We start from the raw sequence: 15,802 nt of genomic DNA, 5'->3' as shown, positions 1-15,802 counted from the left end.
TCAGTGCTCTCCAGTTCTGCTGCCCCTGCTGCAGCCATGTTGTTCTTCCTGGAGCTATATGTCAACCTAGACAATGGCTACTTGGAGGGACTTGTGCATGCCCTGAAGGCTGGGGTCCTCAGCCAGGCCAACCACCTCAACCTGGTGCAGTGCAAGATGCTAGAGGACTTGAAGTTGCACCTGCAGGGCACAGACTATGGCTATTTCCAGCCAATGAGGACTCACCTCTGACAGTGTCAGTCACTGATGGCTGGCTCAAGGCAAAGATGGTGGTGGAGCTCCACCACATGAGGAACCATGCCTATGAGCCACTCGCCAGCTTCCTGGACTTTATTACTCACAGCTACATGATTGACAATGTGATCCTACTCATCATGGGCGTGCTGCACCAGTGCTCCATTGCTGAGCTCGTACCCAAGTGCCACCCACTAGGCAGCCTCGAATAGATGGAAGCCATGAACATCACACAGACACCTGCTGAGCTCTACATTGCCATTCTGGTGGACACATCCCTGGCGACTTTTTTTCCAGGATTGCATCTCAGAACAGGACATTGATGAGGTGAACATTGAGATCATCTGCAACACACTCTACAAGGCCAACACGGAGTCCTTCTACAAGTTCTGCCTCACTGGGCGGGACCACAGCTGATGCCATGTGCCCCATCCTGGAGTTTGAAGCAGACCGCCGCTCCTTCATCATCACCATCACCTCTTTTGGCACAGAGCTGTCCAAGGAGGACCATGCCAAGCTCTTCCCACGCTGTGGGTGCCTCTACCCTGAGGGCCTGGCTCAGCTGGCTTGTGCTGATGACCACGAGCAGGTTGAGTGTGGCTGATTACTACCTAGAATACAAGCTGCTTTTTGAGGGTGCAGGCAACAATTCTGGAGACAAGACCCTGGAGAACCGATTCTTTGAGCATGAGGTGAAACTGAACAAGTTGGCCTTCCTGAACCAGTTCCATGCCTTTGGAGTCTTCTATGCCTTTATGAAGCTCAAGGAGCAGGAGTGTCGTGATACTGTGTGGATTGCTGAGTGCATTGCCCAGTGCCATCTCGCCAAGATTGACAACTACATCCCCATCTTCTAGCATCCTGACCCAGTGCTCCCAAGTGTACTGTGTATGTCTGTGCGTGCTGTGATGAAGCCCATGGCTCACCTGCCTACCCTTGGGTGGGTAGCACATTGTCCTAGGGGCTGTGCAGCTTCCCTGACCCCCACCCATATCTGGGACTGCTTTTAGGTCTGAAAAAGAGCTGGGCCCTCCTCCCCTGACCAAGAATAGACCAAGACGCCCACAGACCAATGAGGCCCCATCAGCCCTGTTTACAGCCACTCATGTGGTCACCTTCATGCCCCCCCTTCACTAACCTGGGAACCCTGGGGCAGTAAGACCTTCCTTTCCCAGAGCTGTGGCCCATGGGAAAGATAGAATATGTGTGTCCTTGGGGCACGGAGAAGGTAATTTTCCCTCAGGTCTGGATCTGAGACAATAAAACTACCCTCTGTTAAGTCCAAAAAAAAAAAAAAAGATGCAGAAACAACTCCAAACACACTCAGCCACCTTATCTTTGACAAAGGGGCCAAACAACCTCACTAGAAGAAAGATATCCTCTTTAATAACTGGTGCTGGGAAAACTGGCTTCCTACGTACCAAAGATTAATCCTAGACCCATATCTCTCACCATGCACTAAAATAAAATCAAAATGAATCAAAGATCTAAATATTAAAACAGAAACATGAAATCTACTGGAATATAAAATAAGTGGAACTCTTGAAGACATAGGTGTAGGCAAAGACTTTATGAACAAAACCCTGATCACACAGGAAATATTACAAAGAATCAACAACTGGGATTTCATCTTATTGAAAAGCTTTTCCACAGCGAAAGAAACTACCAAAAGAGTGAAGAGATAGAGTGGGAAAAATTTTTGCCAGCTGTTCCTCAGACAAAGGACTAATATTTAGAACATATAAAGAACTCAAGAAAAAAATCAGACCTCTCAAATTTAAAGACCTAGTTAAAAAATGGGCATCTGAAATGAATAGATACTTCTCAGATGAAAAAGTACAAAAGACAAATAAATATATGAAAAAATGTTAAACATCACTGATCATTGGAGAGATGTAAATGAAAACACTGAGATTTCATCTCACTCCAGAAAGAGTGGCTGTCATTAAGAAATCAACCAATAACAGATGCTGGCAAGGCTGTAGGGGAAAGGGAACCCTTCTCCATTGTTGGTGGGAGTGCAGACTGGTGCAACCACTGTGGAAATCAGTATAAAGATTCCTCAAAAAAGTAAAACTAGAGGTTCCATTTGACCCAGCTATTCCCCTTCTTGGTATCTTCCCAAAAGAATTAAAAGCATCATACAACAATGATATATGCACACTCATGTTTATAGCAGCATAATTTATAGTAGCTAAATCTTAACAAAAGTGCAAATGACCATCAATGGATGAATAGAAAAGATATGTTTTTTTTACAATGGAGTATTACTCTGCCACAAAGAAGGCAGACATTGAGACATTTCTAGGTAGATGGATGCACCTTGAGACCATACTCTTAAGTGAAATAAATCAGATTCACATGTTTAAATTTCTCATTGTTTTTCTGGTATGAGAAACTGAAAGGGTAAATAAGGGCCAAAGTGTATAACAAATATTGGGAAATTGGAAGAAAATGTTCAAAAGGTAAGGGGAACAAGGAAGGGTGACAAGGAAAGGAAGGAAGGAAAAAGAAAAAAAGCAAATAGAAAAAATGGATACAAAGTTTTCATAAATAAGGAGAGGAAAAAGCATTGAAGGGAGGGGAGGGGATTAGGGAAAAAAGAAGAATTAAGATATATTATGAACAGATACAAATTTTCTATAATAAATATGGTCATTATGTGTATCTAAAATGTACCAATAAAATTAATTAAACAAAACAAAACAGAATCAACCCAGAAATGATAGCATTAGTAGACAAGAACATCAAAACGGCTATACTTATATTCCATATGCTCAACATGGTAGAGTAAAATGTAAGTATCCTAAAAAGAAAGGGGGCAGAAAATATGTTTGTAGAAATAACATATCTGAACATTTCCAAATTTGATGAAAACTATAAAACCACATAACCCGGAAATTAAATAAATTTCAAGCAAAAGAAACATGAAGGAAATGACAAGGAATCACAGCCAAATAAAGTTACCTGGATGGAATGGTAAGAGAAATCTAAAAGATCCCAAAGACAAAATATACATTAAAGGAATGAAGAATGATGGATAGTTCTTCTCAGAAACAACACAAGCCAGAAGACTGTGTGGCAACACTGTAAACCACTGAAAGAAAGATCTAGGCAATTTGCCAGGCTCTAATTCTATACCCAGAGAAAGAATCTTCAAGAGGCATAGATAAAATAAAAAGGTTTTTGTGTATAAAATTCCTAAGAATTCATCCCTAGAAGATGTGCACTATAGACAATGTTAGGGGAGATCTTTGAGGCATAAGGAGGATGCCAGCCAGAAATGTGGGATTATACCAAAGCTTAAACCACCCTGGAAACTGTAACTAGTAGGTGAATAGAAAATTTTTTTTTCTTATTTTTAAAATTTAACATAAGATAATAACTTACTGTGGGTTTATAACAACCCAGAAGTAAAATATATAACAGCAATAACACAAGTGGTACAATATGACTTGAAGATAGAATGGGATAGATAAACTAGCATTGTATGCTATGATCTCTAAAGTAATTACTAAAAAATACAAGATAAAAAATATAAAAAGCCAACAATGGACATAGATTAAGACCATATCATATCAATAGTCACATTAAATATAAATGATTTAACATCAATGATCTAGTAGCAGATTCTCAAATTAAATAAAAACAGGGCCCAAGTATATGCTTCCTATAAGAAAAAACAAAAGAAATAGACACCAACTGATTAAAAATTAAGGGACTGAAAAAGATATACCATGCTAACATTAATCTAAAGAAAACTAGAGTTGCATTGTTAATATCAGGCAAAGTATATTTTTAGAATAAATAACAGGGATAAAGAGAGTCAGTTTAGAATAATAAAGGAATCTCGGCTGGGGATTTAGCTCAGTGGTTCCAGGGCTTGGCTCGCAAGCACAAGGTCCTGAGTTTGATCCCTGGTACCATTAAAAAAAAAAAAAAAAGAGAAAACAGAATAATAAAGAAATCATTTATCAGGATGACAGCTATCGTAAATGTTTATGCATCTTAGAACTACAAAATACATAAAATAAAAAGGATACAATTACAAGGAGAAACAGACGAAACCATCACAATTAAAGACTTCAATAACCCTTTCTTAACAATTGAGAGAATAGTAAAGGGTTATCAATAAGGATATGGAATACTTGGAAAACTCTCTTCACCAATGTAACCTAGTTGATATTTGTAGAACTCTGTCTAGCGGGAGAATGTCCATTCTTTTGAAACACGCATGGCACATTTACCAAGACAGGCCATATTCTGTGCTCTAAAAAGTTTCAGTAAGTCCAAAAAGATTCAAATTAAACAAAACATGTTCTCTGACCATAATAGAATGAAATTAGAAGTAAAAGAGAGATAGATGGGAAGTCTCCAAGGATAGGAAAACTAAATAACATACTTTCAAATAACACATAGATCAAGACGATATCAAAAGGGAAAGTAAGAAATATTTTGAGTGGAATGAAAATGGAAACACAACTTATCAAATGCATGACAGGAAAACTTATAGTGTTAAACACATGTATTGAAAAAAGGAGGAATCTGATATCAATGACCTTCAATTCCACTTGTAAAACTAAGACAAATGCAAAGTAAACTTGGGAAAATAATAAAAAGTGGAGCAGAAACCAATGAAATGGAAAACATAAAAATAGAGAAAATCAGTAAAACCAAAAGCTGATGTTATAGCTTTTGTATAGATGTCCCCCCAAAGCCTCATGCAGTCATAGGTGGGCTCTTTGGAGGTGGTTGGACCTAGAGTGTGTGATGCTGGGATCAAGGGTGTGAGTATTAAGGACAGGTAGCCTGGATAAAATAGACAGAAAGAGCGCTGCTGTTTCATTGCTTGTCTCTTATCACTTGCTGTTTTGGTACTTTGCTGCTTGCTGTCTTGCTGGCTTCTGCATGCCATCAACTGTTTCTCCCCTGCCAGGTCACCCTGCCTTGGAGGCAACCAACTATGAACTGAAAGAAACCTCTAAAGAAACTTTTAGCTAAATAAACCTTTCCTTCTTAATTTGAGTGTTGGGTATTTTGTCTCAGCAATGAGAAAAGTAACTAAGACAACTGGTTTCTTGAAAAGATGAATACATTGATCAACCTCTAGCAGGACTTATTGAAACAAAAAAAAAAGAGAGAAGACACTAAGTATTAAGAATAAGAGTAGTATATCACTATAGGTCCCATAGACACTAACAGGTCAATAAGGGAATATTATGAATAACTAAGCTAATAAATTTGATAAGTTAAGCAAAATAGAGAAATTCCTTCAAGGTATAAAATACCAAAGCTCACCCATGTATTACATAATAGGAATAGCACCATATCCATTATAAAAATTAATTTGTAGCCCCCCCCCCAAAAGGCAGGCCTAGATGACTCTTTAATTTCACCAAGCATTTGCAGAAGAAATAATACTGATAACTACAAAACTTCTCTGCAGGCAAGTATTGCCCTGATACCCAGATCATACAACAATATGGCAAACAATGAAAACTACAACCTTATATCCTCTATGAACAGACACACACTTTCTTAACAAAAGGCAAAAGAATCTAAAATATATAGAAATGCTCATCCATCATCTCCAAATGGGCCTTCTCTTGGGAATGCAAAGCTGATTGAATGTTTGAAAATCAATTAACATAATTCACCATATTGACAAACTAATGAAGAAAATCATATAATCACCTGAACAGAGGCAGAGAAAGCATTTAACAAAATTCAACATCTAATCACAGTAAAAACAAAAACTAAGGGATCTCCCTCAACCTGATAAAGAGCATCTATAAAACTCCTATAGCTCATATTGTACCTAATGGTGACAACTGCATGGCTTCCCCACATAATAGGGAATGAGGTGAGGATATCCTTTCTTCAGCATTGTACTGTGGGCTTAGTCAATGTGAAAAGTCAAGAAATAGAAAAAAAGAACATACTGGAAAGGAGGAAAGTCTGTCTGTAGAAGACATTGTTGTCAAAGAAAATTCCAGATATTAGAACTCAAAATAGGTACTAGAACTAAAAAGTTGTTCAGAAACTTTACAAATTTTGTCAGTAGACAAAAACCAGTCATATTTCTATATATTAACAATGAGAAATTGGGAACTAAAATAAAAAATTCTATCTACTAATGATATAAGATATTTAGGTATAAACAGTACAAATAATTGCAAGATCTGTACAATGTTTTTATTTTTTTGTGATACTGGAGATTGAACCCAGGGCCTTTGCAATGAGCTACATTGTCAACACTTTTAAAAAAAATTTAAATTTTGAGACAGGGTCTCACAAAATCACTAAATTGTCTAGGCTAGGCTTAAACTTGCAATCTTTCTGCCCCAGCCTCCCAGAGTGCTGGGATTATAGGCATATGCCACCATGTCTGACTAATGAGATCTGTGTACTGCGCACTACAACATACTGATGAAAGGAATCAAGAAGACTTTAAATGGGCAGACATACCATGTTCAGGGATTGGTACAACTTGCTATTATTAATGTGTCAATTTTCTCTAAATTTATATAAATATTATATGAAATGCCAATTAAAATTTCAATGCCATATTTTGACAGTAATAAACACATTTTTTCTAAATTTACATGACAGGGTATAAAGGAACAGGATAGCCAAAGTAACGTTTTTGTTTTTTTTTTTGGTACCGGGGATCAAACTTGGGTCCTTGTGCTTGCACAGCAGGCAGCGAAACCACTGAACTAAATCCCCAGCCCCAAAGTAACTTTGAATAAGGAAAAATTGGAGGACTAATTTCAAGACTATTACCAATTTTAATAATTATTATAAAGCGACAGTAATCGAGGCAGTGCAATATGATTGGAAGCAGAGAAATATAAATAAATGGAATAGCATGTGGTGTCCAGAAAGAGATTCACACATATGAGGCTGATTTATTTTTGATAAAGGTACAAAGGTAATTCAATTAAAAAAGGATCATCAGCTCAGTCTATGGTACTACAACAACTGGATATTTGCATGCAAACATACTCCCAATCTATACTTTACACCATATGCAGAAAATAACTAAAAACAGAACACAGAGCCAAAAGTAAATTCAAAACTTCTGAAACCTCTAGAAGAAAACATAGGAGAAAAATTGTCATGACTTTGGGTGAGACAAAGAATTCTTAGATGTGACATCAAAGCACTATCCATAAATGAACTGATGATATAATAAAAATTAAGAACTTATGCTTTCTGAAAGATGTCCAGAAAAAAATGAAAAAAAGATGAAATATTTGCAAATCACACATGTGATAAAGGACTATATCTAGAACTTCCAGAGAATGCTCAACACTAAACCAAACAATTATAGAAGCAAACTACCCAAATACAGGCAAAGGATATGAACAAGTGGCCCACCAAAGGAGACAAACAGATGGCAAATGAGCACATAGAAAGTACTAGGCATTATTTCTTATGAGGGAAGTAAATTGAAGCACTGGAGAACATCACCACACATGTGCTAGAGTCAGGAAAACTGGAAATACTAAGTGCTGGTGCAATTCCAGAAGAGCTGGGACTTTTGCTGGTAGGAATGCTCAAGGCCCAGCACTCTAGAGAGTAGCTGGGTACTTTCTTACAAACACACTGACTGTATGACTTAGCCGTCCCATCCTAGGCATTTACGCTAGTGAAGTGAAAACTTGAGTCTACATGCAAATGTGTAATAGTGGCTTTATTTATGATGGCTAAAAATTGTCAGAATACAAAAGTGTTCCACTTGATGAGGGCATTAAACAAGCTGTGTTACAACCACAGAAAATGACTCAGCAATAAAGAGAAATGAATTACTGATAAACTCAACAACATGGATAATGCTGAAGTACATTAGGCCATGGGAAAGAAAGCTATACCTTGCCTCATTTCATTTCTATGATGTTCTGGGAAAGGTGACCTCATGCAAACAGAAGGCAGATCTATGATTTGAGGAGAGTTTGCTACATGGGACCTGTGGGAGTGTTTGGGAGACAGAGTTGTTTCAGATCTTGTCTCTGGGAGTGGATTCATGAATATTCACATTTGCAGATCTGTACACTCAAAAGGTGAAAGAAAAGATGTATGAGAAGAGAAATGATTCCATTCTCTCTGATCTCCTTTCCTTCTGCTTCTTTGGCTTACCCTGCCCCAGCTCAGTGAGCTCCAGCTGTCCCTCACACCATAAGGTGCACCTCTACCTCAGGACCTTTGCACTGGCCACTCCTTCAGTCTGGGGAACAGTCTTCCTCCAGATGGCTACTTGTTCCTGTCCCTCATTTTCTCCAAGCTATCTTCCTGATGAACTTATGTGAAATTGAAATCTGACCCTCACCCTGTATCCTCACTCCCCCACCTCTCAATTTGATTTTTTTCCATATCACTTTTCTTTTGTTACATTGTATACTTCACTTTATGATGCCTGTTGTTGACTGGCTATTTCCCCTGCTGGAATGTAGCCAGGGGAGCAGGGATCTTTAATGTGTTCCTAGCTGTTTCCTGACACCTGGGACAGTATCTGGTGCACAAGTGCTTGCACAATGAGAAGAGTTCTTGATGGAGGGGGGATGTTTCCTAGGAAGCCCCAGCCCTACCTGGTCTCTGGATGTACTTCCTACCAACTCACCTAGACCCCGGCAGTCTGCTCCCTGCCACCTTTACCCCAGCAGCCAGCTGGCCAAGCATGTTTTGGGTGATCTGCTGGTGTGCATCTCTTTCATGCTCTCCTTAGCCCTGGCAAGCAGGTCCTTGGGCCAGGCTGCCTGAGAACCTGCATTCTTGCATGCATTCCTGCATGGCTTTGGTGGGACAAAGGGGATGTGGGTTGCCCTGTCCTGGTGAAGCTCCCTGTGTCCAGGGTATGTGCTGGGGGGAAAGTATTTAAGATCTGGGAGCGGAGAAGAGGGTGGGGATCTGTCCTGAGGGGAGGGCATGGAGGCCACCTTCTCTGTAGTCTCTGATATGGGATGGGTTGTGTCCCCTCTTCCCCTCAGTCCACATGTTGAAGCCCAGCCCCCTGGGTGACAATGTCAGAGATGTGGCCTTTGGGAGTGATTATGTAAGATGAGACCACGAGGTGGGACCAAGTGATGGGATTACTGGCCAGACATCCTAGAGAAGGCCCTTTCCACCCTGTGAGGTGTACCACACATGCCCCAAACCTGTGTCACGGACCCCAGGCCTCAGAAGTAAATGCATTTTTAAAACTATGAAAATGTCTTGAACGCTTTCAGCAAACTCCCATGGAAGGGAGCTTTTTTTTTGGCTTAGATGCAACCCAGGGTGTGGCTGAGGAGGACAGACAGGAACCTTTCCCAACATGATGGCTTCTGGGGAGGTACCAACTGCACAGGCAGCTAGTAGTACACTTATGGAAGCAGCCACATAGATCACAAAAACCAGTTCCACGGGGACCCACCTGGGGCAGAGTCCCTGGACAGCACAGCCTGCTTCATGCCCCTGTGGAGAGGCACCTGCCTGGGTGAGAGTCAGAGGAGGCTGAGCAGTGTCCTGTAGGCCCAGGAGGGTGGAACTGGCCCTAGTGTCTGCCTGGATCACTGGAGACCTGGGAGGAGCCTTCCTCACCCTGTATTCCTGTAAATCTCTGCAAGATCCGGGCTGCTGTGTCCTCTCCATCTGCCCCCGAGTAGCAGTGCTCAGAGAAGCGGGTGGACAGTGTGTCTGGCCATCCGTCTGGCCATCCACTCACTCATTGGCACAGCCTGGTGTGACCCACATCCATCCACACCTCTGGTCCTCCTGAGCAGTCAGCAGCCAAGTGCAGAGCAAGATGGAGCCAGTGGCCCAGTCTCCTCCCTCCCGCCTCCTCTGCCCTGCTGAGGACAGTGGTATCATGGACTACCTCAACTCCCTCCCCAGGTGCTCCTGGTGGCAGGACTCCCAAAGGGCTGAGGGCCTTGCTGCCTGCAGGGGGCACTTTCCTGGGAGGTGGAAAGCTGGGGTGCCTGGGTGGAGGAAGGGTGACATGGGCTCCCTCACGTCTCTGGGGCTGAGCTGACCTGGGGTTGAGGGATGTGGCCGATGACACTCTATCAGCTGTGCTGCAGCGGTGTGACCTTTCAGAGTGATGCCCGTCCATGATCGGGGTGCAGTGTCGGACTCACAGAGCCCAGGCGCCAGCTCTGTCCTCACACCTGGCTGGTCTGGGCACTGCTCCTCCCCGCCCTGGCCAGCTCTGATCTCACCCCTGAGGTCACCATGGTCCCAGTGCCCACTGTTCTTTCCAGGAGCCAACGCTGTTCTGGAGATGACGTGTGTGCATGTGTGAGCTTGTGCCTGTACAAGCACATGTGGATTTGTGTCCCTTCTCTGGGTCTCAGTTGTTTCCTGTGAGACCCATGGATCCAACTTGGTCTTAGTTCGATGGAGCCGGGTCCCTGTGTCAATGGCATTTCTTGGGGCTGGGGCTGTGACTGACCTTCAGGGCCTTGGTCTGAGAATGGAGGTGCTGAGCTCCTCTCCAGGTTTTGCTGTGAAGGCCCCAGGTCCTCTCTAGCTACAAGACCTGGGAGTGAGCTTAGCCTGGGGTTCTGAGTGGGGAGCTGTCAGGGAAGGCTGCCCAGAATCATTCCAGCCCACCCTCTACCCATCCTGTGGCCTAGTGCCAGCCATTCTGTGCCCCCATCTTCCCATTTGTTATGTGGAGGCACAGCCGCTTCAGCTACCTGGGGTGCTCAGAGGGTCTGTGAAAGGAGGGGTGCTCTGAACAGGGCCTGGGGGGCTGTGATTTCCAGCCCCAGGATAGTGGGCAAACCAGGTGCCCAGCCCGAGGCCATCTCAGCAGAATGATGTCACTACTGGCTGATGGTGCCGAATGTGTGGAGATGGAGCCTCAATACTCAGCTTTGAGCACCTTGGACTCCCATGCACCACAAAATACTAGATGCTTGGCAGGCACAGGGGAGGGAAGTACTGCTGCCGGGCAGGTCAGGGGCATCCACGCTGAGGACTGGGGAAGTGTGCTGGTGGCTGAGGGCCATGGGGAGACTGGCCTGCTTCTGTCAAGCGGTCAGGTCTGGGCCAGTGGACCAACCTGGGGCCCTGAGGATGAGTGGGAGAGAAAAGCCAGATGACGTCCCGCTGTGTACCTGGGTCCCAGCTGGAGCTGAATTCAACCTAGACAGTGCAGGAGCCTGGAGCTGGGTTGTCCAGGGAGGTCCTGGGCAGGGTAGCCGACACAGTTTGGGCAACAACCTGTCCTGTCCACTGGCTACTTGACACGAGTATTGACCTTTTCTGTCACTCCACATCTGTCTCTTAGAGAGCTTCTCACTCAGGCACCATGACTGCCCTGTCTCTGTTTCATTTTGTACCCTAGAGGAGAGATCAGACTTGCAGCCTTATGAAAGGGCCCGAGAGACCCTGTCCCGCCCACCATGTGAGGACACTGGAGAGGCCGTAGTCTCCTGTTCTTGGACTGTAGCCTCCAGATGGGGACCAACAAATGTCTGTTGTTTATCAGCCCCCAGGCCATGGTATTCTGTCACAGCACCCCGAGATAAGATATCCAGTGGCCTGGAAAGCCTGAACTCATCAGCGCCTTCCCATTCACTGGGAAGGAGGCTGCTAAAATAAAGCTGCTTAGGGAGATGTGCTGGGCGGCCTGTAGGGAACAGGGAAAGGGGACGTTACTAGAACCTCTGCAGTAAGTCCTAGTCTCCTGCGAGCCACAGCAGCACAAGGCAAATTACAGGAAAGGTAGGAAAATGAGACTGAGAAGAAGCTGAGCTCTGGGTCTGATCAGTGCTGCTCTGGGCGGCAAAGACAAAAGCCCCCAGCTTACCACACCTTTTATTCAGTACTCAGTACATCGGGAGAAACAAATGTTAACAAATGACTTGCAGAGAGTTCGGTACATCCTGCGTAAATGAGATGTAACAATCCAAGAACAATGAGGAACTGAGATGTTTGTTCCTCCCAGGATGTTTTCAGCTCCCAGGATGTTTCTTGTCCTGGAGAATCACAGACAGCATCACTGGATCATTGAGGTCTCAGTTGTGACCAGAGGCCAAAATGGAGTTATGCCTTGGAATTCCATAGCTGGGCTGTAGGCAGGAGAACTAGGCTAACCAGATGATTTTTCCCTAAAATTATGTAGCATTGCTCCTGACAGCGGCCGATCCCGGGAAGCTGTCAGGGCAGGTGTCTGGGGGCGGCTGGCCAGCTGGCTGGCCTTGGTGGTCATTTGGCTTGGTGGTGTTGGCCAGGGGTGTGTGTGGCAGGGCCAGCACTGATGGCTTGCATGATTGATTCCTAAATTTTCAGGACTTAGGGTTGGTTGACCAATTCAGCTACAGAAAACTCCAGTAGGTTGTATTGACCAGCGGGAGCCCAGCACCGCTTGGGTGTGAGCTTATTTCCCTGTTGTCTGTGTGGAGGTCATTGCTGCCGACCCCACCCATGTGGGCGGGATGTTTAACCACAGGGTCCTCACACATCCTGCCAGCTCTTTGTCCTAGGGCATCTCACGGGGCCTTCAAATCAGCCCCAGTGGGGCATTTACACCACAGGGCTTCTCAGTGGCGATTGGGCTGATTAACACGGACTGACTGGCTAGTCCCGTCCCTTCCCTGGGAACTTGCAAGCAGAGCCAGAAGTGAGACTTTGGGGTGGGAAGTGAGGACCCCATAGGCTGCCACAACCCTTCCCATGACCTCGGACCCTTGTTGCTCCCCAAATGTCGTCTGCTAACTTGAACCTAGGTTAAGGTGAGGCAGACTTTCTGCAAGACCATCTGGTTTCCTTAAGGAAGCACATTTTAAAGTGAGGCAAACTCTTTAGCAAACCAAGGGCAGGCACGATGAAATTGGGCAGAATGGTCACTAGTCTTCTCTCTCCACATGTCCCCAGGAGGCTGGACACAGGTGAAGGCTTTGAGCATTGTGCTGGGGTGGAAGGGAGGGTTTTGACTTTGAAGCAGGCAAGGCCTGCTGAGACCTGGCGTCCGTCCGTCTCCTCTGACTCCGCACTGCATCTGAAAGTGGCAGTGTTAGGTTCACAGTTGTCCTGCTGGGTCATGCTGCAGAACTTTCTCCCTGTGAACCTCCCAACCACCAGTCTCTATGGGACACAGACTGGTAGCCATTTCCTTCCATGTCAACCTCCTGAAGGCCAGATGTGCTCACTGACTTGGGGTTGGGGTAAAGCTCAGAGAGGACCCTAAGCCAGCTGAGGTCATGAAGCCATCAGTGGTGGAACCAAGGTTCAAATTCAGGCTCCTCAAACAAGTACAAAGTGAGGATGAGGGCCCTGGAACGCCTGGGACCCTCTCCTGGGTACCAGCCCATTTTGGTGGGGGCAGGGACATTCCCCTCCCCACCTTGCCTCAGGGTCTCCCCTGACTCCTAAGATTTCCCCTCAGAGCCAGCAGGTGGCGCTGTGGCCTCAAACAGGAACCTGGCAGTGGGAGGGCTGCAGCTGGAAGGACGCACGGTAGGGGGCCTGGAACCTGCTGTCCAGCCCTGGAGTTCCCCCAGGGACCTGCTTCCCCACCCAGTGCACCCTCCTCTAGCCAGGGGCCAGCAGAGGGGGAATCGGGGGTGGGGGCCTGGTATCCTTGGCTTGGGTTGCACCAAGAAGTACTGGACACTGGGCCCATGCTGTGCCTTTGCAGGAGGTGCCGTGATCTAGGCCAGGGCAGTCCCTCCAAACTCTGCCCTCTACCTTTCCCAGCTTCTTGGGGTCAGGGTTCAGCAGCATCAGCTCTCCAGGCTTGCACGCCCCCTTTGTAAGGAAAGTCCTTGCGCTTTCTTATTTGACCTTGGAGACACCACATAGGCCACTGACTCTGTGAAGCCACCCCTGATTTCTCTGGCCCACACAGCATATATTCTTGCTGTGGCTCCTTCAGTTGTGCTGAGCCATCTGGGAGGAGGGATGGTGGAGGCTGTGGCATTGACTGGAGGTGACAAGAGGGGTGAGACACAGGTCCTGTCACCAGCTTCTTCCTTCCCAGGAGAACAGTTTGACCAGCTGACACCCTTCCAACCTTAGACTGGAAACTGTCAAACTCTCGGAAGAAAACACAGGGGGAAAGTGGCTTGACATTGGTTTTGGCAATGATTTTTTTGGATATGAGACCAGAAGCACAGGCGAAGGAAGCAAAAATAGACACGCGAGACACTATCCAACCAGGAAGCTTCTGCACAGCCAAGGCAACAATCAACAAAATGAAAAGGCAGCCAATGAGTTGGGAGAAAATGTTTGCAAACCCAAAGGTGATAAGGGGTTAACAACCCAAATACAGAAGGCACTGCTGCAATCAATAGCAGAAAGCAAAATAACTCCATTAAAACGTGGCCCAAGGACTTGAGTGGACAAATGGCCAACAGGTAAATAGAAAACTGCTCACCATTGCTGACTACCAGGGAACAGCATCAAAACTAGAGATCCCCTGTCTCGTGGTTTCTATCCAAAAGACAAGGTAATGGGGAAGTGGAGCAAGAGGAATTCTTGCATCCTGTTGGTGGGAATGTAAATGGTGCAGCTGATACAGAAAACAGTATAGAGGTGCCTCAGAAAATTAAAAATAGAACTCTCATCGGACCCAGCAAGTCCACCCTAAGGATACAGCCAAAGAATCAACATCAGGATTTTAAAGATGAGATTCCATGCCATCACAGCTGCAGATTCACACAGCCAGGATGTAGAAGTAATCTATGTCCACTAAGAGAGGGATGGATAAGTAAAATATGTCCATCTGCACCAAGGACTATTATCCAGTCTTGGAGAAAAGGGAGATGGGCATCCTTAACAACCTGGTTCAACCTGTAAGACATTGTGTTCAGTGAAATGAGCCAGTCACCAGGGACAAATATAGCCTGATCTCACAGGGAGAATCCAAAACTGTCAACCTCAGAGGCGGACAGTGGAAGGCAGTTGCTGGTGCTGTGGAAGGGCATAAAGCTGTAGCTCTGGAAGATGAACAAGTCCTGGAGAACTGCAGTACAAGATACTTAGCGCTGCACCACGTACTTGAACATTTAAGCAGGTGGGGTCCTGTTGAGTGTTCTTCTACAGAAGACAAACCTCAACAACTGCCACTGAACATACCAATAAGCCTGAGCTGTGACCCCACCAGGTGGCTGGGACCCACCCTGGCTCCAGCACTTCCTGGCTGAGGGGGTCCTTGTTCTGCTCCTGCCTCACTGTCTCCATGTGCACATCAGACAGAACCAAACTTTCTGTGGGGTGGGAGTGTCGTGGGGAGATCAGGTTGAATCCCAGTTTTGTTCCATCCTATCATTCCTTCCCAAAGGCACATTTTTTTCTTGTTTAACCTCAACTAGGTGGCTTTTGGCCCCATTTTACAAATGGGGAATCTGAGGCTCAGGGAGGTGATGTGGTTGCCCAGCCTGTGGCAGGTGACGTTCCCTCTCAGGGTCTCCTCTTCTGTGCTTCAGCTTGACTGAAAGCAGTGGTAGGTGGGTGTGGCTTATTTAGGGGAGAGGGATTTTGGGCCTCCTACCAAGGCTGAGTAGACTCTGCCAGGTCCCCTGACCTGTCCCCAAGGGGCTTCTGGGGGTGAGAAGATAGAGAAGCTACAGGGGCC

General features: G+C 45.4%; 1 pseudogene; it reads left to right on the top strand.

The window, feature by feature from the left end:
* The first annotated feature begins 36 nt into the window (after positions 1-36).
* LOC101706306 (V-type proton ATPase subunit d 1 pseudogene) lies at positions 37-1,091 on the top strand (annotated as a pseudogene).
* The last annotated feature ends 14,711 nt before the right edge of the window (positions 1,092-15,802 follow it).

The sequence above is a fragment of the Heterocephalus glaber genome, unplaced genomic scaffold (genome assembly GCF_053883595.1).
Source record: "Heterocephalus glaber isolate CG9 unplaced genomic scaffold, H.glaber_assembly_v1.0 deba00000281, whole genome shotgun sequence".
Lineage (NCBI taxonomy): Eukaryota > Metazoa > Chordata > Mammalia > Rodentia > Bathyergidae > Heterocephalus > Heterocephalus glaber.
Note: the sequence above shows the minus strand (reverse complement) of the source record. Positions and strands in the feature narration are given on the sequence as shown.